The sequence below is a fragment of the Macaca fascicularis genome, chromosome 3, assembly GCF_037993035.2.
Source record: "Macaca fascicularis isolate 582-1 chromosome 3, T2T-MFA8v1.1".
In the NCBI taxonomy this organism is placed as follows: Eukaryota; Metazoa; Chordata; class Mammalia; order Primates; family Cercopithecidae; genus Macaca; species Macaca fascicularis.
Window position 1 is genome coordinate 199,722,154 of NC_088377.1, and position 23,702 is coordinate 199,745,855.

The 23,702-nt window shown below is 50.9% G+C and overlaps 1 protein-coding gene and 1 long non-coding RNA gene across 8 annotated transcripts in view; one reads left to right on the forward strand and one right to left on the reverse strand.

Annotated features, from left to right (window-relative positions):
• PTPRN2 (protein tyrosine phosphatase receptor type N2) overlaps positions 1–23,702 on the reverse strand; it is a 1,017,982-nt gene that overhangs the window by 882,170 nt on the left and 112,110 nt on the right. The gene's annotated exons all lie outside the window — the stretch shown is intronic.
• LOC135970290 (uncharacterized) lies at positions 387–7,544 on the forward strand. Its single transcript, XR_010585986.1, has 3 exons — positions 387–2,219; positions 3,183–3,251; positions 3,827–7,544. It is a non-coding gene; the product is annotated as an uncharacterized lncRNA (long non-coding RNA).

Here is a 23,702-nt window from a genome sequence, read left to right on the forward strand (position 1 = left end):
CGGGGCTCCCAGGGCAGGCCCCAGTGAGAGTTCCCCTGGCTCTGCTGCTGGGGGCATTTGCAGCCTAAGACAGGTTCGAGGCAACCCCACTCCAGTCCAGCCATTAGAATGAGACCGGACTGTCCAGGTGCTCCAGCCCCTCCAGCATTTCCAATGGTCAGGAGCAACAGCGCTGGATGGTTAGGAGACCAGTGGGATGCCACGTATCTGCGGGGATGAGGGACACGGCACTTTGCACTGTGTCACTGTGGCATCCCGGATGGAATTAAGGTGACACCCCCGCCTCCTCTCAACAGATGTTCAGGACATGCAAGGCCGTGACGGGCAGCACGTGCCCACTCAGCTGGATTCCAGGTTCCTTTGTGGGACTCAGCACCACCTGTGGACAACAGGGTGTGTTTAAGGTCCAGGGACTTTCTTCCCTCCCAATGAACACAGAAAACAATCAAACGTCAAAGTCTGTTTTCTCCCAGCTCATATGTGGGGTAGGGATGGTGTCTCCGATGACAGACACCCAAACCAACCATTCCAGGTGCATGTCAAGCCCACAACTCGAGCTCAGGAACCTCCAGAGGAAGCGAGGCTGGCCCAAAGGCAGGCGAGGGTGGTCGGCCCACAGGACCCCCGCCCGGAGCAGCAGCAGACACAATCGCGCTACAGTTCAGTTTGCTCTAAGAGTGGAGTGTCAACCTTGGCCCAGGAGTCACCAAGAGAGGACGATGCACAGGTCCCCACAAAAGCAAGGCACACAGCACAGCCCGAGTCCAAACAAACACCAACAGGCAGAAGCAAGATACACAGCGCGGGCCGAGACCAAACACCAACAGGCAGACGTGAACATGTGAGGTCTTAATTCATCGTCACGAACGTTTGGAGGAGTTCAGCTCTGACTTCTTTGCCTTAGTTATTTCCAAACTAGTGGATGCCACTTCAGCGTGGTAATGGAGCCAGGATGAGTGGAGAGCACATCACACGTCAGTTTCCCGCAGCCCCTGCACCGGTGCCCTTAGTTCACTCACAATCGCATAAACCTTTGTGATTTTCCTGGCAAACAGGAATGCTAAACCTCCTTTTCTTCCTAAGATACTTGGTTTTCAAAGTTAAGCGAAGGCAAAGCTACAACACAAAACGTTGCTGTGCTATGGACGAATCCAAGGTGGCCGCGGCACAGATGAACCTGGTGAGGTCACCGCGGTGCCACAGGCTGGGTGACTCCCACTGAAACATCCTCACGGTCTGGAGGCTGGAAGTCTGGGGTGGGGGTGACAGCATGGTCAGCCCTGGTGATGGCCTCCGCCTGGCTTCTCACCGCGTCCTCACATGGAGGAGAGGGAGGACTCTTCCTCTTCTCACAAGAGCACTGGTCCCTTCACAGGAGCCCCACCCTCGCGGGCGATCTAACCCAATCACCTCCCAAAGGCCTCTCCTCCCTGCACCGTCCACTGGGGGTTCGGCCTCCTACAGGCTGAGTTCAATGAAACACATTCAGTCCATAACAGCTGCCTCAGTGAACGTCTTCCCACACACGAGGACACATACACACACACTGGTGAAACACAACTGAGATGCATTCTCGCTTTTTTTGACCTTGTAGATATAATAGAGAAATGTGCACAAAAACACATCATATAGCAATATTAAGTGAATATTCTTCCAATCGGCACTCAAGAAATAGTCCCGCCAGCAGCCAGAGCCCCCACCCCTGCTGCACCTTCGTGGGGAGCCACAGCCGACTTGATGGAAGTTGTCCTCATGGCCGCACCTGCCTCTGCACCAGATTCACAGGCCTGTCGTCTTTTACACCTTACTTCTTTCACTCAGCTTCATGTCTGTGAGATGATCCGAGTCGCCCCGTCATGGTTAATTCCATTGTTCCACTGTATGAAAATAAAAATCATCTACTTCCTCTCCTCTGCCACCAAAGTGCGTGTGGGCCACGTCCAGCCTGGGGAGACTGTAAACAATGCCACCTACGTGCTTCCTTGCGCGTCTCCCTGACCAGGCGTGCGTGTGCTTCTGCGGCATGGAGGGCAAGGAGCGAAACCTCAGCCGCGGCAAACATACCTCTCCACATTCCAGCGCAACACTCACCCACCTGCCGTGCAAGGCCCCAAGGAGCTCAGAGCTTGTGTATCACCGCCAGGAGCTTCCAGGGACTCCCGGCCCCACATCGCAGCTGCGCCTGGAGTCGGTGCCTCCGGTTTTTGCCCGTCTAGCAGGTGAGCTGCTGAATGTCATACGGCTTCTGTCTTCATCGTTCCAATTTAATAATTAGGTTGAAGACCATTTTATGTATTTCTCAGTCATTTGAATTTTCTCCCTAGAACGTATTGCTTGAATGTTTTGCAAACGTTTCCTTCGTGGCTTTGTTCTCAGTGATTTGTCAGGGTTCTGTCTGATCTGAACGTGGGATCTTTGTTGGTTACATGTGTTGAAAATACTGTCTCCCATTCTGTGGCTTGTCTTTTAATTAATTCTCTTTACAGCGTCTTTTTTACTAAGACTTATTCTTGATTTTAATATGGTTGAAATTATCAATAATTTCCTTTGCAATTAGCACTCTTTGTGTTCTGTCTCAAAACCTTCCTCTCCACCCTAAAGTCATGAAACATTATATTCTCAGCTGCAAACCTTTAGTCTTGCCTTTCACACCCGTGAGCATAGGAGTTGGTGTCTCTGAAAGAAATTCGGTCCAGGTTCATCTTCTTCTAATATGGATCCCAGCTGTTCTCATCTTCCTTTTTCCCTTTTTTTTTTTTTTTTTTTTTGAGACGGAGTCTCGCTCTGTGGCCCAGGCTGGAGTGCAGTGGCCAGATCTCAGCTCACTGCAAGCTCTGCCTCCCGGGTTCACGCCATTCTCCTGCCTCAGCCTCCCGAGTAGCTGGGACTACAGGCGCCACCTCGCCCAGCTAGTTTTTTGTATTTTTTTAGTAGAGACAGGGTTTCACTGTGTTAGCCAGGATGGTCTCGATCTCCTGACCTCGTGATCCACCCGTCTCGGCCTCCCAAAGTGCTGGGATTACAGGCTTGAGCCACTGCGCCCGGCCGATCTTCCTTTTTTCTTTCAAAGTGTCCGGGGTCCCTCTGTGTCAGCATATCTACCTAACTCTGCCTTGAAGATGAACCACAACTCAAGGGTGTTTAGAATGCTTGTGGTTTTTTCCTGTTATGATGTTTCACAGGATCATTGTGCGTTTGGTTCTTCACACCCAGGCTGAACATTCATCACGTAACTTCCAGGAGTCGGGCTGGTGAGTTAAAGTGACGTGAATTTTAATTTCCTTAAATAGTGGGCTCTCTTCCTTAAAAAACTTAATTCCCTCTCAAAATTATTAAACAGTCCCCCACGTTTTCTTCCAGTACTTGTAAAATTCCATTATATTTTTAAGTCTCTGCGCCATCTGGATTTTATTTTGGGGTAAGGAGTTTGGGAGGGACCCAGCTATATGTTTTCCGAATGTCTGGCCAGTTGTCCCCAAATCATTACTGAATAATACATCTTTTCCCCACTGATTTAAAATGTCACCATTATCATATACCAAATACCCATGCGCATTTGGGTCTATTTCTAGGCTTTCTATTCTTTCCCCTCAATCTGCCCGTCTGTTCCCCACTCCGGCTTAAATGTCCCATCACTGCAAAGCACTGAGTGTGCAAGACTCCACTCCCCACACACAACTTCTCTTTTTCATAACTCTTCTGTTTAGTCTCATATTTGTGTCTGAAACTGGACTTTAAAGCTAGCTTGCTTAATTTCAAAAAATTTGTTAATATTGTGATCACTTACATGTATAGGTTCATTCAGAGAGAATTCATATCTTCACAGAATTAAACTTTCCCATCCAGAAGCACCGTCTCCCCTGCCCAATGGGTCCTCCCCATCTCCCAGTGGAGACCATGGACCTGCCGGGTTCACCTTCGCCAGGCTCCTCAAGGCCTTCCTCCTTCTCCCTGGTTCACCCAGGAGCTCTGAGCACGCCACACACCTGCCCCTGCAACCTCGTCCCAGGCAGCCTCCTGCCGCCCCACAGACTTCCCCTCCCACTCACAGACTGTGGCATCTCAGGGTGACCTTGGGCTGGAGAGCCAGGATTCCAGCGGACACCTCTGGGCCTGGGGGGCTCGATAAGACAGGTGGAGTGAATGAGGTCAGGAGGGGATGAGGAGGGAGACACGAAGGAAAGGAAGTGACCAGAACCTTTGGGAAACACAAGGAGAAACTGTGCAAGAAGAGAACGTCCCCACACCACAGTTAGACGTGGCACGTCTGGGGCGGCTGCTGCAGGATGAGGCAGGAGCATCTCTTGGAACTGCACAAAGAACCTTCTCCTCCAGAGTCAGACCCGGTCTTACTCTGTTGCCCAGTGGCTCAGGGGCACTGAGGGACCCACTCGGCTCATCTGCAATCGACGCTGGCACAGCTGTGACACGGGGAGCACCCCCGAGGACCCGCCCGTCACTGCAGCTGCAGGGCTGGGCATGATGCTTTTAACTTGACAGTGTGAAAACAAAACGTGGGCTAACACAGCCTGGACGCAGGGAATTGAAAGAGGAGAGGCCTCGCCCTGCAGTGCAGGGAGCATCACGGGGGCTACACAGAGGAGGACTCAGTCCGTTCCCGACGAGACGGGATGGAAGCCAATGGAGAAGTGGCAGCCATGGCGGGACCTCAACGCAGGAGAGGCCACTGTACAGAGAAGGACTGAGTCAGCTCCTGATGAGATGGGAACCGTACGAAAAGTGGCAGCTGCTGCAGGACCTCAAGGCGGGAGAGGCTGCCGTTGCCCTGGGTGTGGGGGGTGGGCTCGGGAAGGAGGCGCAGGATCTGTTACTTCTTATTTTAAGCCCTATATTACTCAGCTTTTAAATGAACCATAGCTATGCATTACTTCCATACTAATTAATTGAGGAAAATGGAAAGCCTCATGTCTCTTAAGTACTAAGCACTGAACTGACCTCTGTTGTGCACCAACCAGGTGCAGGGAACCGATGGAGACACTTAGAAACTCAGCAAAGCAGACAAGGCTCCTCCCATTAAACTCACATTCTAGCCAGGGGACAGACAAGACACAATGCACACAATCACCGATGTCAGGATTGGGGATGGTTGTTACTGAGGACAGACAAGACACAACGCACATGATCACCAATGTCAGGATTGGGGACGGTTGTTACCGAGAACAGACAAGACACAATGCACACAATCACCGATGTCAGGACTGGGGACGGTTGTTACTGAGGACAGACAAGACACAACGCACATGATCACCGATGTCAGGAGTGGGGACAGTTGCTATGGAGGACAGACAAGACACAATGCACACAATCACCGATGTCAGGATTGGGGACGGTTGTTACTGAGGACAGACAAGACACAACACACATGATCACCAATGACAGGACTGGGGACGGTTGTTACCGAGGACAGACAAGACACAGCGCACACAATCACCGATGTCAGGATTGGGGACGGTTGTTACCGAGGACAGACAAGACACAACGCACACGATCACCGATGTCAGGACTGGGGACGGTTGCTACTGAGGACAGACAAGACACAATGCACACAATCACCAATGTCAGGATTGCAGACGACTATGGAGGACAGACAAGACACAACGCACACAGTCAGCGATGTCAGGATTGGGGATGATTGCTACCGAGGACAGACAAGACACAACGCACACGATCACCGATGTCAGGATTGGGGACGGTTGCTACCGAGGACAGACAAGACACAACGCACACGATCACCGATGTCAGGATTGGGGACGGTTGCTACCGAGGACAGACAAGACACAACGCACACGATCACCGATGTCAGGATTGGGGACGGTTGCTACCGAGGACAGACAAGACACAATGCACACGATCACCGATGTCAGGATTGGGGATGGTTGCTACCGAGGACAGACAAGACACAATGCACACGATCACTGATGTCAGGATTGGGGATGGTTGCCACAGATGAAGAAGAGACAAAGAGGGTGCAGGCTTGGGGGCAGGTTCCATGACAGCAGAGTGGAGTGTGGATCATTGCAATGACAAGGGAGCCTCTTCTGGCCACTCTTGACCTCGAACGTCCCCCCCAAGAGACTGCACACCGTCAATGTGTTCAAAAACAGAGATGACAGCTGCTGCATGGAACAGACATACACAGCCTCAGCGACCCCCCGGAGGCATGTGTGCCCCTCGAAATGTGTTGGTCAGGCTGCCTCCACACAGCCCACAGGCAGGGAGCAAACGCATGCCCCACTTGCTTCACGATGCCGAGCACAGAACCCACTTCAGGAAAACCCAAGAAATGGCCCCCATGGACCCCCAATCCCACTACTTCCCGCCCCAATTCTAAAAACAAATGAACAAAAACACCACACCTCCAGGAAACAGCACAGGAAGCTTTTCACTTACGTTTTTATTATAGAAATGTTCAAACATACACGAAAGCAGAGAAGATAACAGCACAGACGCCATTGGCCATGGCCCCCCATCACTCTGCAGAGAAGATAACGGCACAGATGCCATTGGCCATGGCCCCCCATCACTCTGCAGAGAAGATAACAGCACAGACGCCATTGGCCACGGTCCCCTGTCACTCTGCAGAGAAGATAACAGCGCGGACGCCATTGGCCATGGCCCCCCCATCACTCTGCAGAGAAGATAACAGCACAGGCATCATTGGCCACAGACCCCATCGCTCTGCAGAGAAGATAACGGCATGGATGCCATTGGCCATGGCCCCCCGTCGCTCTGCAGAGAAGATAACAGCACAGACGCCATTGGCCACGGCCACCCATTGCTCTGCAGTGGCTCATGTTTCATTCCATCCGTCTCCCCTGCCACTCCTCCTGTTTTCCAGGTTTGAGGGTGGGGTAAATTAGAGAAAATCTGCTATGCCATTTTCTATGTATCTCTAGCAAATGAGGACTTATTTCATTTTATTTTATTTAGGGGAGATAGGGTCTTACTCTGTTTCCCAGGCTGGGGTGCAGTGACACAATCATGGCTCACTGCAGCCTCTGCCTCTCCATCTCCCACAGCACCGGGATCACCACAGCTCAGCCCACACGAGAGCTTTCAAAGATATCATCACTAACCCAGTATCACACCGCAAAATTATTTAACAGCAACTGCTCTTTAATAATGTTCTAATATCCGGTCAGTGCTAAATTCCATTAATTAGAAAAAAGTCATCTTGTAGTTAATGTGTTCAAACCAATATCCAAGCAGGGTCCGTACGTCTACATGGCAATGATGCACACAGGTGGATTCAGTGTGTGTGGTTTGCTATGAACCCGATGAGCCACCAAGAATCCAGGCTGAGTCTTCTGACCCCTTTTCTGATGCTTACTTCCTGGAAGCGTCCTTATCTGCTTGCACAGTATCCATGCTCTGCATTCCTCCGAACTCCACAGAACATTCCCAGAATCCTGGATGAGAAGAAACCGTGTCCCTTCCGGGGCTCTTCAGCATCTCGGGCGCAATGTCTCTGGACACTTCCAGCGGGCAGGTGTCCACCCTGGCCTCGATAAGCAGACACCACTCGCCCTGAAAGCAAAGGTGCTGTATCGGCCTGTGGGACCGTGGCGGACGCACGGCCCCAGTCAACACAGAGTGAAGGGCATTAGCACCAAACCTCCCCTCCCCAGGGCGAGCCTGGCCTGTGAGGAATCACAGTAAAACCACAATCAAAACTCCTTCCAAGTTCATCATTCACACCCTGAATGTTCTCAGTAGGGCCAAAACTTCACACCTCTGACTGAATTTTCATCTATTTGGAAGTGTTCCAGGTCTCCTGGGAGTTTAAGAAATTGGAAGTGTGAAGATGTGGTTGAAAACTGAGGTGAAAGCTTTAAGGGAAAGGTAATTTGGTGTCTCCTGGGCACTTCACAGCTCTGCAATGCTCAGGGTTCCACTGTGCATCCCTCAATATGAAATAAAGCAAACCTTACTAAATACCCTTCCAGCAAAATCCCCCTGTCCTCCGAGATTGGCCTGTGCTCTGCTTCCTCCTTTCCTGCCCCAGACACCGCAGCAAACATTACTTCCCCTGACGTCCAGTGGTTTTCAAAGGACGATGCTCAGACCAGTGCACCAGAAACCGGGCTGGGTGAGCGATCTGCGGTCCATCAGGACGTCCAGGAGATGCTGACACAGGCTGAGAAGCTCGGCCCCAGCTCCCGACGCTCACCACGGCCGCTTGGGGGAAAAGCTGCCATGTCTTAGAAATATTGACGCTGGCCTCATCCCCTGAATTCTGATTTGACAAGAGGTGTGGCCTGACCACTGGGATCTTTTAAAGCTCCCCTGACTTTTAAAAGTTCTACTAGTCAGCAAAATGCAAAACCACGTCCCCCCAACCACCCCATGATGTCCCACAAGGTTGACTGCCGGAGCCCTGACACCAGGATCGCCCTCTCACACGGTGTCCCGACAGCCCTGACACCAGGATCGCCCTCTCACGCGGTGTCCCGACAGCCCTGACACCAGGATCGCCCTCTCACGCGGTGTCCCGACAGCCCCGACACCAGGATCACCATCTCACGCGGTGTCCCGACAGCCCCGACACCAGGATCGCCCTCTCACGCCGTCTCCCGACAGCCCTGACACCAGGATCACCCTCTCACGCCGTCTCCCGACAGCCCTGACACCAGGATCACCCTCTCACGCGGTCTCCCGACAGCCCCGACACCAGGATCACCCTCTCACGCGGTGTCCCGACAGCCCCGACACCAGGATCGCCCTCTCACGCGGTGTCCCGACAGCCCCGACACCAGGATCGCCCTCTCACGCGGTGTCCCGACAGCCCCGACACCAGGATCGCCCTCTCACGCGGTGTCCCGACAGCCCCGACACCAGGATCGCCCTCTCACGCGGTGTCCCGACAGCCCTGACACCAGGATCGCCCTCTCACGCCGTCTCCCGAGAGCCCTGACACCAGGATCACCCTCTCACGCCGTCTCCCGACAGCCCTGACACCAGGATCACCCTCTCACGCGGTCTCCCGAGAGCCCTGACACCAGGATCACCCTCTCACGCCGTCTCCCGACAGCCCTGACACCAGGATCACCCTCTCACGCGGTGTCCCGACAGCCCTGACACCAGGATCACCCTCTCACGCGGTGTCCCGACAGCCCTGACACCAGGATCACCCTCTCACGCGGTGTCCCGACAGCCCTGACACCAGGATCGCCCTGTCACGCGGTGTCCCGACAGCCCTGACACCAGGATCGCCCTGTCACGCGGTGTCCCGACAGCCCTGACACCAGGATCGCCCTGTCACGCGGTGTCCCGACAGCCCTGACACCAGGATCGCCCTCTCACGCGGTGTCCCGACAGCCCTGACACCAGGATCGCCCTCTCACGCGGTCTCCTGACAGCCCTGACACCAGGATCACCCTGTCACGCGGTGTCCCGACAGCCCTGACACCAGGATCGCCCTCTCACGCGGTCTCCTGACAGCCCTGACACCAGGATCACCCTCTCATGCGGTCTCCCGACAGCCCTGACACCAGGATCGCCCTCTCACGCGGTGTCCCGACAGCCCTGACACCAGGGTCCCCTCTCACGCGGTGTCCCGACAGCCCTGACACCAGGGTCCCCTCTCACGCGGTCTCCCGACAGCCCTGCAAAGCCAGAACCATGATCGCCCCCACGGCACACCTCAGAGAGCTGAGGCTTGCACAGTTATTTACTGGGTAGATTGGGGATTCAAATCCAGATCCTACTGTGAAGCTGGCACCCCCATAACACCAGGCTGGGCGGGCTCCACACTGCCTAAGAGCAGAGACTCTGCCTCAGTCCCAGTGACCAGCACAATGTGAAGCCTTCACACACGAACCGTGGACACACCCATATCCCAGGGCCACCCTGAGGGCTGCGTGATGTTCAGAGGTGCGCCCGCCACACGGCACAGCACAGAGTGAGACCTCAGCACACTAACCATGGACACACCTTTGATTCCGGGGCCCCCTGAGGACTGCGTGATGTTCAGAGGTGTGCCCTCCACACAACGCAGGCAAGACGGGGGAAACTGCAGGGAGCGTTGGCAAAGGACACACGTGGGTAAGACAGGACAGCAGGAGACAGCAACATCTGTGGGGGCACATGAGAGAGAGGACAGGGGCCTGCAGCCATCACAGGGTGACACCAGGGCCTTGGTGTGGCTGCCCTGGGCTAGTCTTGCCGCACACACGGGGCCACGAGGACTTGGGAACCATGCGTGAGGATGTCTCCACTGTCCAGAGGAAGACACCAAGGCTTGAGGCTGTTGCCCCAAGTGCACAAAGTTGTACAAGCACACATGCGTCTGCACCACAGCACCCAGACGAGAATCCAGACCCCCACCGCCTGGGACCCACGGGCTCCAGAATCCAGACCCCCGCGGCCTGGGACCCACGGGCTCCAGAACCCAGACCCCCGCGCCTGGTACCCACGGGCTCCAGAACCCAGACCCCCGCGGCCTGGGACCCACGGGCTCCTGAACCCAGACCCCCGCGGCCTGGGACCCACGGGCTCCAGAACCCAGACCCCCGCGGCCTGGGACCCACGGGCTCCAGAACGCAGACCCCCGCCGCCTGGGACCCACGGGCTCCAGAACCCAGACCCCCGCCGCCTGGGACCCACGGGCTCCAGAACCCAGATCCCCGCCGCCTGGGACCCACGGGCTCCAGAACCCAGACCCCCGCCGCCTGGGACCCACGGGCTCCAGGGACCCCGAAAGGGCTTCGGCTCTGCACTGCCCCTGCCTATTACTCTCTACTGAGCCGCAAACCCGCCCACGCCTCAGTCTAAATGTCTTAGCTTCTCTTTCTCCCACTACCCTGAGGGCCACACACAAATGACTGGGAGAAAGGCCACAGCCTGTGGGTCACAGGATCTCACTAAATGAAATCCAAGCTGTCCGGTGGCCCCTGTCCAACCGCTGTGGCTGCCCACATCATGGTGCTGGGCCCTGCCGTTTCTCCATCATGGAACCACCAGGAGGCAACCGAGACCCCAGGAGTGTGGCAACATCCACAGGCTCCAGGATGGGACCCTATCTACAAGTTCCTGCTCCAGGGGCTGTGTGCCGTGAGCACAGCAGGGTCATCCAGCTGTCCGGAAACGAAAGCTCACAGTCACCAAGCATAAGCAGTGCCATCTGCTGATAATTCATCTGCTCTGTCCTGCACGGTCCCATGGGAAAGTCAAGCCACGGCCCCAGCTCCCTTCCCCAACCATCGTTCTTGATAATAGAGCTTATTCTGATGTTGATGCAAGAATGTTCCACCCACCTTCAGCTGGCAAAGCCTGCCTAGAAATATACAAGAACAGATAGTAGTTCCAGTAAAGCACAGAGTACCTCAAAATAGAAGACATAACAGAGAGAAACGTGTGCACGCTGGCAGCTAGCTGAAAAGTCAGCTGGTCCACAGAAAGTTGGTTAGGAAAAATCTCCTTCTAGAGATGCAGACCATCATCTCACAAACTACAACCTCCTCAAACCCAAGACACACTTGGAGAAATACCAGCTCTTCCCTTCTACTAACGAGGATTCTGCCCGAAGGTCACGTGGCTTCACTTAAGATCAGAAGTGACCTGGTCAAGAAGAAACCTCAAATTTCCAAATTCCCAGTCTTTGGTCATTTTTTTTCTTGGTTCTATGAGCAATAAAATCCTGCAGCATAAAAACTGAAGCATACAGAAAATGGTGAAAAAAAAGTCATGCTAAGTGCATTTTCTTCCGGTGTTTTCCGAAGCGTAATTACGTCCTTTTTCCAAAGCACTCGAATTCATTCTGCAGCCTCGGGGCTGTCTCCTGCCGCTCCCACAGGGTACTGCACGCGAGCATCTCCCCAAACCACGGAAATGGCTCTTGGCCACCCGCTGTAGAGACTGACTGGACTGTTCCCTGCTACGCTTGATCATAAGGGTTGTTTTAAAGTTTTTCAACATTATAAATAAAGCTGTAACAAACATGCTTTCAATTACTTTTCACCCACATTTTAAAAACACGTCTTTAGGGTGGGTTCCTGCAGTCTAAGTTACTGAGTCTAAAGATACTGGCATCTTTGTGACTTCCAAAGAAATGATGCATACTCACCTCATGGCAGAGAATCCCTGCCTTGCTGTAGGACTCGGTGCTTGAGTGAACACCTCCCCTCCTTGGATAGAACAGCGTGAGTGCTTTAGTTCGTACTTCTCCTTCCATGCTTTCGGACCTTCCGTGCTTCCTCCCGCGTGGCCCACCCATGCCCTGTGCTGCTTTCTAGGTCCACACACCAGGTCCCCTCTCTGGGACCACCTTGCCCCAGGCTTTGATCCCAACACTCGCCCTGGATCTCCAAATAAAAATAAATTGTTGGGCTCTTTCTGGAGGAGTTTGGGTGAGCTTGTTTATCCCAGGATGTCACTTCCGAAAGGCAGTGCAGCTCCTCATACAGCAGCTGATGCTCCTCACCACCTCCCTCCCAGCAGGCCCATAAAGACCCTCAGACGCCATGCCCCGGAGGCCCCTGTGGCTTCTACTATCTGGCATTTGTCCGGTGTGTTGGCATCGTCTATACCACACCCCTGGCCTGTGTCACCCTCCTGCTCTCACACGATGTGATACCGCACATGCATTTGACAGAAAACACGCGGAGTCCTAGAGACGATAAGTGAAAATTAAGGGGTGCCCGGTCCTGTCTCGGCTGTGAAAATGGTGGTGGAGAAAGAGGGAACACCTGCCTGTTGGCTTTCCTGAGGATAACACGTCATTTACTGCCTTAAAACTAAGACGAAAAGGAGTGGCTCCTCGATGAATTCCTCTCCCCTCCTTCCACCCTGAGACGTGACATATAGCTGCCTCGGGCCCTGTGTTTCTCACGTAAAACTTGTACTGATGACAGGTTCATTTTCAAACACAGGAAGGATGTCCAGCTCACAGGCTGCAAAACAACAAGCTGAGCTGCCTCCGATTATGTGGGGATCCAGGAAAACGGAGGATGAGCTGAAGGCTGGCACACAGACCCCTTCAGGCAAATCCACACACAGCTCAGTTTTATTAAAGAAAATCAATAATATAAGTTATTTAAAATAGCAGGGCAACAACTTGGGGGTAACATTTATTTTATTCAGCACAAATAACTGGTTCTATTCCCTTGTGCTCATTTTAGCAGTGATTTGAACTCAGAACCACAAGCTATTGGAGCTTGAGTCTTAAAGATCATTAGTTTCATGTTTCCCAGCCTGGGTGCACGCTACAGTCAACTGCACTAAAACCACAAACCCCAAAGCCCCAGATGGGCGATGCCGACTTGGTCAGCCTGGTATAGGATCTGGATCTGTGTACTTTTATACACTTCTTACATGGTTCTAGTCATTTGGGCAACACTAGCTAGACCAAGCCCCTCAATATGCAAGTATAGAACTGGAGGGCCAAAAGGGCAGATAAGCCCATCATCTCCTAACTCCATCTTTTCTCATTTCTCTCTCCCACCCCAAATCATCACTATTGTCACCATCATCATTACTATCACCACATCACCATCTCATCATCATTATCATTACCATCACGACCATCACTGTTGTCATCATCACCATCACCATCATTGTCATCTCCATCATGTTGTCATTATCACCACTATCATCATCACCATCGTTGTCATCACTATCCTCACCATCATCATCACCATCATCACTTTCATTATTGCTTTCATCACCATCATAATCACACCATAACCACTGTCATCATCACCATCACCACCACCATTGCCATTATCACTTCATGATCACCTTCACCATCATCACCATCACCATCGTTGTCATCACCATGATGCTATCATTTTCACCACCATCATCACCACCATCATTGTCATCACCATATCATCAGTCATCACCGTCATCATTGTCATCACCATCATTCCGATTATCAAGACCATCATCATCATCATCACTGTCATCACCGTATCATCGTCATCACCATCCTCACCATCATCGTCACCATTATCACCTTCATTATCACTTTCATCACCATCATAATCACACCATAATCACTGTCATCATCACCACCATCACCACCATTGCTGTCATCACCTTCATCACCATCGTCATCACCATTGTCATCATCATCACCATCACCACCATCATTGTCATCATCACCTTCATCACTATCATCACCAACATTGTCATCATCACTTCATCATCACCTTCATCATCCCTATCATCACCATCATTGCCACACCATTTAGTAAATAATCATTTCATCACCACTGTCATCATCCTTACCATTGCCATCATTACCATGCCATTTAGTAAACAATCGCTTCATCATCACCGTCGTCATCCTTACCATTGCTATCATCGCCATGCCATTGAGTAAGTATCACTGGTGCCAGATTCTGTGCTACACCCTTATGCTCATTAACATTGACCTTCAGATCAACATATTATCCCCATTTTAGAGATAAGGGAGTTGAAGTTCAGAAAGGCTAAGTAATTTTCTTAGGATAACACAGCTAGTTACAGAGGCTATGGTGTTCCGATCACAGACTGGAGCTAAGCTGCTGAGATACAAGTCCAGATTCCAGCATCAATCAGCTGTGTGGCTGTGGACATTTCCTAAACCACCCTGGGCCTCCTCTCCTGGGCCTTGTATGTGGAGACACTAAGAGTGCCCATCTTGTAGAGTTTGTGCAAAGTGACACTCTGGTGTCTCTCCGGCCTTCAAATCCAGTCCTATCAAGATCCATCATGATTCCTCCCCCAGAGACTGTCTCAAGTCTCCCACTGGATGTCTCTTTTTTCCCACCCTGTGACCCCTTTGAATTCTTAAAATGCTTTCTTGGTTCTTCATTCATATGACACCCCTTACTCGCTTACTGCATCTCCTGTACACATCATTTATTTACCACTTTATCCCTGCAGTAGACAGAAGCTCATGAGGGCCTTTTTCATTATGATAACTGTTTTCACTAACATTCCTGAGCATCTAATCTATGCTATCTAATCTTTAGTAGATACTGTACTAAATATTTTATTTGCAGTATCACATTAAATCTTACTACAAAGAAGGTATTATTGCTAAGCTTAATTTAGAGACAAGCAAACTGAGGCTTAGAAAGAGTCAGTACTTGGAAGCACTGGAGGGCTCAGCTCTCACAGTCCAAGGTACCAACTGTTTAACCACTGCACAGTTTATAGCCTTCCCAAGACACTGCCCTGAATGCAATGATCCAGGGGCCTCCAGTGGATTCTTGGGAAGAGCCAGCTACCCGCCACATGTGTGCTGGACTTGGGCCGGGCAAAAACAAACCTGGTCTCTGATAACGTAAGCCTAGAACCCAGAAAGCCAGCAGTTATGGGTGCAGCCACATGGGCTGAGCTACTTTGCCTGGGGACCCGCAGTCATATGCGCTGAGCTGCTTTAAATACTTTCAGGCCTTGAACCCAGATCCCCGCCTCACGCCTCACACACCCCACTTCCTGTTACATGATACATCCATGCAGTAATAAAATGGACATCCTTAAAGCAGATAACAAAATCCAACTCATCATTTTGTGAAATTTTTGGATGTACATTTGAGGGGTGCAACATGACGTTGGATATGTATATGCACACTGAGGTGGCCACTGTGGTCAAGTGAGTTAACACCTCTCCCTCCACCCTCTCCTAGAGGCACCCTCTGGGCAAATTACCAGTAAACAATCCAATATTGTTAACTACAGTCCTCATGCTGTGCATTAGGGCTCTGGGCTCACTCCTCCCACACAATTGCAGCTTCCTATGCTCTCACCCAAGTCGTCCCATTCCTCGCCACCCCCACCCCCTAAACCATAACCACCTTTCCACTCTCTGTTTCTATGCAGTCAACTTTTTTTTTATTTTAAGATTCTACATATGAGCGAGATCGTGCAGTGTCTGCCTTTCTGTGCCTGGCCTCCACTTCACATATTCACAACATCATGTCCTCCAGGTTCATCCATGTTTTGAAAATGACAGGATCTCCTTTTTTAAAGCTGAATAGTATCATGTATGTATACCACAACTGCTCTATCCATTCATGCATCAGAACTATCTCTACTGCCTCCATGTCCTGGTGAATAGTGTTGCAATGAGCATGGGGGTGCAGGCACCTCTTCTGCCAATTTAATTTCTTCTGGATCTATAACCAAAAGAGGCATTGATGGTAGCACTGTTTTTAATTTCTTGAGGAACCTACACACTGTTCCCATAAACGGCGTGCAAGTTGGCCAGGTGTGGTGGCTCACGCCTGTAATCCCAGCACTTTGGGAGGCTGAGGCAGGGGGATCACTTGAGTCAGGAGTTCAAGACCAGCCTGGCCAACACTGTGAAGCCCTGTCTCTATTAAAAATACAAAAATTAGCCGGGCATGGCGGCGCATATCTGTAATCCCAGCTACTCGGGAGGCTGAGGCAGGAGAATCACTTGAACCCAGGAAGCAGAGGTTGCAATGAGCCGAGATCATGCCACTATACGACAGAGTGAGACTCTGTCTCAAAACAAACAAACAAAGCATCCACGTGTCCCTTTTCTCTACACACTTGACAACACTCGTTATCTTCTGTCTTTTTGACAAAAGCCATTCTCACAGGTGTGAGCTGATAATTCACTGAGGCTCTGATGTGCATTTCCAATGATGCGTGATGTTCCGCGCCTTTCTCATACCTGTCAGCCATCTGCATGTCTTCTCTGGGAAAATGTTCTATTCAAGTCCTTTGCCCTTTTTAAAACTGGAGGGCTTGGGGGTTTTTAGCTTTGGGGTTTTTTGTTTGTTTGTTTTTTGTTGTTTTTTTGTCCGTTTTGCTATTGAGTTGAGTGAGTTCCTTATATATTTTAGATATTAACAACTTATAGATCTATGGTTTCTCCACATTTTCTCCCACCCTGTAGGCTGCCTTTTCATTTTGTCGATGGTTCCTTTACTGCACAGCAGCTTTCCAGTTTGATGTAGCCCCACTCATTTATTTTGCTTTTGTTGCCTGCGTTTTGGGGTCTTGTCCAAAGCTTCTCGCCAACGCCTATGTCACGGAGCTCTTCCTGTATGTTTTCTTCCAGGAGTTTTACAGTTTCAGATCTTGTGTTTGGGTCTTTCACCAATCTGGGGCAGATTTTTGAGAACGGTATAACATAAGGTCTCATTCATTCTTCTGAGTGTGGATGTCCGGTTTCCCCAACACCGTTTATTGGAGAGACGGCTCTTTTCCCGGAGTCTTCTTCACACCTAGTTGACCATATACGGTCAGGCTTATTTCTGGGCTCTTTGTTCCGTTCTCATCTCATCCCTTTACATGGCGTGTGTTTAAGTCGCTGGCCAAAAGTTAGGTAATTCTGCTGCCAAAGACCTGGGAGCCCCTGGGCAGTCCCTGTTGCTGTTTCTATTGCTGCTGCTGTTGCATTTGTTACATTGTGGCAAGGTGTTCACATTCCTGCTTTCACCACCACCCATTTCCCCTGTGCTACTTTACCAGCAGCTAGTCTAGGATGCAACCGGAATTGTGGGGCTCACGTGAAACAATGTGCATAAAATCTCTTGTAAATTATAACTCACCCTGCATGTATAAGCAAAAACTGTGGCATTTTTACAGTCTTCCTATGTCTTCAGCTAATAGCCTTAATAACAAAACAGAATATTGTCACTCAATTAGACTAGGGTTATTTACCTAAGACAATTTTGCATTGCAATTTGCAAATTCTTAAATGGCAAATTAGTCATTTGCATTGATTTGCATGTCCACAGAGAAATATCTTTCATGCTAATTATGTTTTTGCTAACAAACCATAGAAGTAATAATGAGGAGACTGAATTCCCTCACCACACCTTTGGCTTCGTTACACAAAGCACAGCTGGCGTTTTAGGGTGGGAGGGTTTCATCGGGATCATCGTGCCCAGAGCTCCTCAACTCTGACAGCATATTACAGTCACCTCAGGAAGCTGAAGATAAAAAGAAAGGACGGCAAAGCCTGGGTTCTGCTCCGCCCCTTGCCACCCTCAGCCGACATTCTGATTCACTAGTGACATGTGATGCCTGGGCATCAGTATTTTTCAAAGCTGCCAGGTGTTTCCAGGTGTTACTCACCACTGACATGGCTGACCCCCATGTTTTGCATGTAAGAAATCCAACACGCACAGAGCTGTGGCTCAGAGAGAGGGGGGTGCGCAGGGTGGTGGCAGGGCAAGACAAGCCCCAGCTTCCTGACTGATGCCCAGTCCCCTATGTTTGTCCCACAAAGATCAAGACTCTATTGTGCATACAGGTATGCACACCCACCACCCACACACACTCCCAATGGATTAACAGTATGCACACCCACACACACACTCCGGGTGGATCAACAGTATGCACACCCACGCACACTCTGGGTGGATCAATAGTGCGCATACCCACGCACACTCTGGGTGGATCAACAGCGTGCACACCCACGCACACTCCGGGTGGATCAACAGCGAGCACACCCACGCCCACTCCGGGTGGATCAACACTGTGCACACCCACGCCCACTCCGGGTGGATCAACACTGTGCACACCCACACCCACTCAGGGTGGATCAACAGCATGCACACCCACGCACACTCCGGGTGGATCAACAGCGAGCACACCCACGCCCACTCCGGGTGGATCAACAGTGTCAGGCTTTCAGACTGAGGAAAGGAAAACACTGTCCTTGCCTGCGCACGGTGGCTCACGTCTGTAATCCCAGCACTTAGGTAGGCCAAGATGGGTGGATCATTTGAGGTCAGGAGTTCGAGGCCAGCCTGGCCAACGTGGTGAAACCCTGTCTCTACTAAAACACAAAAATTAGCTAGGGGTGGCGGCAGGCACTTGTAATCCCAGCTACTCAGGAAGCTGAGGGGGCAGAATCGTTTGAACCCGGGAGGGGGAGGTTGCAATGAGCTAAGATAGCACCACTGCTCTCCAGCCTGGGCGACAAAGGGAGACCCTGTCTCCCCTGTCTCAACAACAACAGTAACAGCAACAACAACACTAGTCCACAATGAACAGACCCAAAAAGATGTGTAAAGTGTGGGTCTAGTTCTTTTGCTTGTTTCTTTTTAAAGAAAGAAGCAAAATCCCAATTGTTGAGTCATCTTCCCCTGTGGTCAGGAACTTTCCCAGCCCTGCTGAGCCCTCACTCGAGAGTGTTCCTGTTCCTTGAAAACAAATGAGAATGACAACAGCAAGACGCTCCTCAATCATTAAAAACACCAAAGAGCATCTGTTCGTGCCCCAGCAAGTGAGAGAGAAAACCCAGCCAAAAAAAAAAAATGCAAAGAATTGAGAGCTGGGATTTGTCCTAGTGCCATCATAACGGGCTGCCGTCACAACAGGGTCTGACATGGTGGAAAATCATACAGTAGAAATAAAAGAATCTCTTTTGGACATGATTTATAAGCAAATACGGTTATAGCATTTTATTTCAACAACTGGGGAAAAACAACATAAAATTTATTCTGTTTTGCAGAAAAACTAAGGCTGACCAATAGGATTTGACTGTTAGAGAGACAGCAATACATTTTCCTAGTGACTGATGGCATAAACTGCTTGTTGCTTGTTTTTATTTTTTACATTTCTGCATCTTTCCAGAATCTCAAGTACCCTGGATTCGAGGGAACTTCTCCCGGTGGGTGCTCAACACAGCTCTGCCCTCTCCTCTGAGAGCTCAGCTCCTGAAAAGGTTCATGCAAGGATGCTCACAGCAACCAAATGCTGGGAACAACCAGTGTGGGTACCAGCAAGATGCGGTGTGTCCCTCGGCGGAGCACAACTCAGCAACAACAGGAGCACAGGGTGCTGGTGGGAAGGTAGCCTTGCGTCATCCCGACCGACTGCTCATACTCAGTTACCAATCTAGCTCCTTGCTGTACCCTTTCCCCCTTCTCACTACTGCACTTGACCAGTCTTCAAAAAATTGAAAAGGAACAAATGTATACAGTGGAAGGTGAGGCCAGAAGGGTCAGAGCATTCACTGAGGTGGAGAACAGGCTCAGTACAACTTCCCGCTCACGTTACAGTGAAATACGTAACCTTAGGTGTGTGTTTCCGTGAGGTTTTATAGATCACACGGATTTTTTTTTTTTTTTAGATGAGATCTCACTTTGTGACCCAGGCTGGAGTGTGGTGGCGAGATCTCGGCTCACTGCAACCTCCGCCTCCCAGGTTCAAGCCATTCTCCTGCCTCAACCTCCGAAGTAGCTGGGATTACGGGAGTGCACCACCACGCCCGACTAATTTTGTATTTTTATATTTTAGTGGAGACGGGGTTTCACTATGTTGGCCAGGCTGGTCTCGAACTCCTGACCTCAAGTGATCGGCCCTGCCTTGGCCTCCCAAAGTGTTGGAATTACAGGCGTGAGCCACTGCACCTGGCCAGATCACATGGAATTTTAAGGAGCAGGCGGGAATGTATCTTGGTGGGTGAGCAGAGAAGACCAGGGGGTGGTCTGCTTGGTCCACAGGAGGCTTCCCAGGCAGCTGGAGACATTGCTGCTGCAGGGAGGGGCCGTTAGGACCTGCAGGGTGCCAGGAAGCATTGCCCTCCCCTCATGGTCTCTGCTGCAGGGGCCCAGAAGACTTGTAAAGCCTCAGTGCTCATCGGTCTTGCCAAGCGCTCATTTCAACCGTGGCCTGGGGCAACTGCTATTTAAATGCATCCACTAATCTTGTTCTATATTTAATCCCTTCACCAAAAAAACTGGAACCTCACTTTGGCTGACCTGCCTTCTGCACGGCCAGGCCAGACACGGACAGGGCCGGAGGAGGCTTCAGGTGCCTGGAGGTCTGGGGAGCCGGGGGCAGGCTGCTAGGACTCCAGAGTCCTCTGTGTGCCAGACGAGTGCGGTTTTCTCCTTCCTTCTCATCAAGCACTTTCTGAAGATCAGTTTTATTTCAAGAAAAATCAAAGGGTTTTTTTTTTCCATAAATTGCACTCCTGTCCAAGCTCACAGTGCCCTTTTAGTCGGTGAGAAGCTGAGCAAACCTTCCTCCCCTCTGAAGGACAACAGTAAAGGCCAGCACGAGAGGGTGGGGCTCTTCTGTGGAGGCAAAGCCAGCCTCTCCCAAGCCAGCTCCCCTCTCACCTCCCCCTCCTATGGAGCACGCCCACCGGACTTAACAAAGGATCTTCAGCAGGGCCTAACCCACACACAGCACTGCTGGGTCTCCAGTCTCTGGGATTTCTTCTAATTCTGAGGACAAGTTTAAAACCTTACTAATGGCTGGGCACAGTGGCTCACACCTATAATCCCAGCACTTTGGGAGGCCAAGGTGGGTGGATCACAAAGTCAGGAGATTGAGACCATCCTGGCCAACATGGTGAAACCCGTCTCTACTAAAAATACAAATATTAGCTGGATGTGGTGGCAGGTGCCTGTAATCTCAGCTACTAGGGAGGCTGAGGCAAGAGAACCACTTGAACCAGGGAGTCAGAAATCGTGGCGAGCCGAGATTGCACCACTGCACTCCAGCCTGGGGAACAGAGCGAGACTCTGTCTCAAAAAAAAAAAACACCTTACTAACAAAATTGACTTCAAGCTAAATGAATAAAGAAGGGGAAAACTCTCTACAAATCATTTCTCTGATTTCCGAATTGAAAAGCAACCAAGAAGACTCTGCCAATTGGTGGGTGCCCCGGCCCCAGGGCTCCTGTCAGGCTGGGTGCGTGTCTGCTGCCCATTCTGTCTGCTGAGTCCACTGTCAGGGCAAAGAGAAGACATGGGACAGCCAGGAAAGGTGGCCCAGCTGGCTCCAATCATGCTTCCGGCCCCACCACAGTTCCCGCAGGCATTTCACGTAATGCAATTATTCTCTCCTGCAACATTCATCTGACCAATACGTGACCATTTCCTCTCTTTTGCCAGCATCATAGAGAGTTCACAAGAGACAAATCAAGGTCACTGTGGGTCCCAGTAGCAAACCGAGAACCTGTATCTTAAAGACAAATAATGATGAACCACCATAAATTCCGTGGGCCTTTGAGAAGCCGAAGGGTGAGCTGATTGGAGGAAGGATGGGAAGATGCCCGATCAGTGTGGTTCCAGATCAAATTCTGCCTGTGTGTCACCCACATTTAACACTAAGGGACCAAGTTTGTCATCTGTTAAATGAGAACAAAAATACATGCCCTGTTATTGCTCAGTGACGGTGCAGAAATCTAACAAGATAACACACATAAAACACTCAGAAAGGCATAAACCCCCATGCAAGTACACTATTATTACCTTATTCCATTTCAGTCACAAGAGCAGGTGCTGGGTGTTATTCCAGCTCAAGAATATCTCAAAGCACCCAGGCCTGGAATAGAGAGAGTAGGTTCCAAAGCAGCCCCAGGCTAAGCTTTGCACACAGACTCAGGCCATGAACACCCCCATCAGTTAGAGGGAAATCACTCACCCTTCAATCCACTCTTAACGCAGACCCCACCTCTATGGAAACTGCCTCAAAAGAGAGAGCAGACCGATGTCCCAAGAATGATTAGACGGCACCTCTGAAATACTAAGGCAGTTGCATGCAAGGGCCCGAGAGCTGGCTGTCCACATTTCCTCCCAACTCCACCTTTAGTGACATGGTGTCGGTAACTGGGAGGCAGCGGTGGCGTCGGCAGCGGCGGGGGGAGCTTTACACTAGAGAACCCCGCTGCAAATCAGGTCCCAAAGGCTGCAAATACTAGTGCTTATGCATTTGCCCATACTGCACTACTGAGCCACTGAGATTAGGCCTGAAATTAGTTATGGGTTACCCACACACCAAAAAATATGTTTGTTGTAGCATAATCTTTAGAATCCACATTTGGTTTGATATTTTTGCTTTAATAATAAAAGGTTTTGTGCTTTCCAAAATGGTGTGACCACACATAGACATTATCCATCCAAACTCCTCGTCCCCAAGATCAATTTCCTATCTCCTCCAATCCTGTTAGCAAACGAACCAAAATTAAATCAGGATTTGGCAGATTTCTCTCAACACTGCAGCAACTCAGAGTCCTGGTAAGGAGAAAGAGGAGCTGTAAACATATGTTAAAGCCCGTAAAGCTCCTCCTGCCACAAGCGCACTCCACTGTCTGAATAAACCCCTCTAATGAGCTGCTTCGGGGAGGCTGCATCCACGCCCAGGACAGCGGGGACGGCCAGCCGCACCCACTGCGCGGCCTCTGCTGTGTCTGCACACCCTGACTGAGGAGCCGTTTGTCAGAGACCTAGGAGCGCGGCTCGCCTCTCCCGCGTCCATAATTTAGTGACAATCTCCACGGCAACTAGACTCCGGGAAAGAGAAGGAAAAGGTTTCCGGGCTCTCTGGGCAGTGGGTGCTTCGTAAACTGCAAAACACATTCCCAAACACAGGTCCCAAGGACACTGTCAGCCTCAGCTTCCTAAACCGCAAAACACATCCCCAAACACGGGTCCCAACGACACTGTCACCCTCAGCTTCGTAAACTGCAAAACACATTCCCCAAACATGGGTCCCAACGACACTGTCAGCCTCAGCTTCGTAAACCGCAAAACACATCCCCAAACACGGGTCCCAACGACACTGTCAGCCTCAGCTTCGTAAACTGCAAAACACATCCCCAAACATGGGTCCCAACGACACTGTCAGCCTCAGCTTCGTAAACCGCAAAACGCATCCCCAAACATGGGTCCCAACGACACTGTCAGCCTCAGCTTCGTAAACTGCAAAACACATCCCCAAACATGGGTCCCAACGACACTGTCACCCTCAGC